Genomic DNA, 318 nt, shown 5'->3' with positions numbered 1-318 from the left:
ACTCTTTCCTATTTATTCATGCCTTCTTTGTCTATGGATGTCAAGGTGACTTTTGCACCCTGAGCACAATTGCTACTTGAAAAAACACTTATTGCTTCAGTTGAGAGGTAAAGAGTTTCACACCTTGAGCTGCTGGAATAAAACAATCCACAACAGCAGACTAACATGACAATAATGTTGTTGATAGCCAAAGTTACTAAGGTTGCACCGATAGACATTTTTGGGGCCAATACCGATAGCCAACTATTAAGGAGGCATATTGGCCGATACCAATCCAATTTCGGATACCAGCCCAACAGCTTGGAGAGCTGCATGCAG

This window comes from Alligator sinensis, unplaced genomic scaffold (genome assembly GCF_000455745.1).
Source record: "Alligator sinensis unplaced genomic scaffold, ASM45574v1 scaffold666_1, whole genome shotgun sequence".
Lineage (NCBI taxonomy): Eukaryota > Metazoa > Chordata > Crocodylia > Alligatoridae > Alligator > Alligator sinensis.
Note: the sequence above shows the minus strand (reverse complement) of the source record.